The sequence below is a fragment of the Arachis ipaensis genome, chromosome B10, assembly GCF_000816755.2.
Source record: "Arachis ipaensis cultivar K30076 chromosome B10, Araip1.1, whole genome shotgun sequence".
NCBI classification, from domain to species: Eukaryota; Viridiplantae; Streptophyta; class Magnoliopsida; order Fabales; family Fabaceae; genus Arachis; species Arachis ipaensis.
The window spans coordinates 119805773-119807673 of record NC_029794.2 but is presented as its reverse complement, the minus strand read 5'-3'; the positions used below and the strand labels follow the sequence as shown (position 1 = coordinate 119807673).

Genomic DNA, 1901 nt, shown 5'->3' with positions numbered 1-1901 from the left:
TTTTTGTTTAGTTGGTAGAGTAGGCGAGAAGGAAAGTACGCGAAGACAAGTTAAATGTTTCACAACAAATTCTCATGGACCCTATCAGATACTTGATAGTTTTTGCTGTCATTTAGAATGTTTGGATAGAAAGGAATAAGAGGGTATTCAAGAGAAAAGACTCCGTGTATGGGAAGTTATCAACAAGTTGGTAAAAAACTACCAAGAGTGATATGGTGTTGACCCTATAGTTGTTGATGGCATGCGGGATATTACTATGGGTTAAGGTATCAATATGGTTCTGTTTGTGTTTTTAGTTTCTTTTTTGATTGGTCTTTATGCTCCACCACATTGTGTTGAGGTCCTTGTTTAAAAAAAAAAGCATGTAAACTACTGCTTTGGGTTTAGTGTGAACATCGCAAAATATGGGAAATGCGTGTTTTATAGAGGAAAAACGGGTGAAGGATGAAACTTTTGATTACACTAAACTATGATTAGCCTACGCAGACACTTCTATTTATAAAAAGATTCATTAATTTCCATGAAATTTAGATATTATATGACACTTGACACGCTTACTTTCTAAAATTTAGATGTCACATCAACCTCCTTTATGGTTATCACTTATCACACTGACCTATGTGAGGGGTGAGAAAACACAACAAACCATAAAGTGTCATGTGTATCATCTTCTAACTAAATGAGATTGAGCTAACAGAAAACTGCAAATGATGGAAGGTCATATTAATTACTAAGGTGCATTACTAAATAGCACAAACAATTGACAACCACACTGTATACAATCATCATCATTTTAATTGGGGAATGAAAGAAGTCGTCATCGTTCTAAATCTAATTATCCTCACCTTCCACGAGATTATTGCAGTCAGTACACTAGCATCAACAAATGCATTGATGTTGAAGTCGCCATCATCTTATTACAGCATGCTATATGTCAACATCTCCATGAGCTCATTATCACCACCACAAGCATCAACAAACATTTACTACAAGGAAATACATACATGACCATTGTCACAGACCCAAGAGTAGAGTCAATCATAGAGAATATACTTTTGTTTTTCCTTGGTGATTGTTAGTGGGAATCCTTAGCTTGTTCCACAAAATAACTCAATTCTAGCGGCAATTCAGTGAAAAGAGTTTGAAATGAAACTGTAAATTTACAAGCTTACTTCTCTTCCAGGGTGGTTGTATTATTATGCTAACCTACCGAGCAACATAAGCATATAATAGTGCTAGAAATCCTACCTCATTTTAAGGAAAACCACAGTTAAAGCCTTAAAGGTCTCTGTGCGGAAGGAATGCCATTCTTCTATGCCCAGTCTTTAAGAGCATCATCTCTGCCCAAAGTAGCAGCCTCATTCAAATTACACATCCCAGTCCTCCTTCCATTGCTTCCTTCTTGGTACACAACACGCTTTATAGCCACATTCAGCAACAATTTCTTATTTCCTTTTTCCAATTTTCACCTTGGTTGACAGCTCTTGAAATGCCGATTACTCTTCCAAGTCCAACCCCTGGACTGTCAAATGTATGCTCTGCTAATATCTTACCAGTAATCTTAATATATGGTAAATTGATAATTAATCAATGAGCAAATTTAGTGAGTGGGTGTGAGTAATTCTATTCAATAAAACCTAGAGATTAAAAAAGCCATCCAACAACAAAATCTGTGTCCAGACGTGGAATAAAATATGCATAATAATCCTTACTAGGAGACGAGTTTCATCCAAGTTTGCTTAACGTAACACATAAAAATCATTATTTTCCAGATACATTCTGATCTAAGCTATAGCCTTTACTAAGTAGCAATGGTACAACTCTGGAGAGACAATATAAAAAAATCCAATATCTGAAAGCTATGATCAACACTGTGTTTAAGAGTTAATGCTACTAAGTTT

At 35.6% G+C, this 1901-nt stretch overlaps 1 long non-coding RNA gene across 1 annotated transcript; it reads right to left on the bottom strand.

The window, feature by feature from the left end:
* Positions 709-1895, bottom strand: LOC110267765. Its single transcript, XR_002355673.1, has 2 exons — positions 1249-1895; positions 709-986 (listed from the first exon to the last, which is right to left on the bottom strand). It is a non-coding gene; the product is annotated as an uncharacterized LOC110267765 (long non-coding RNA).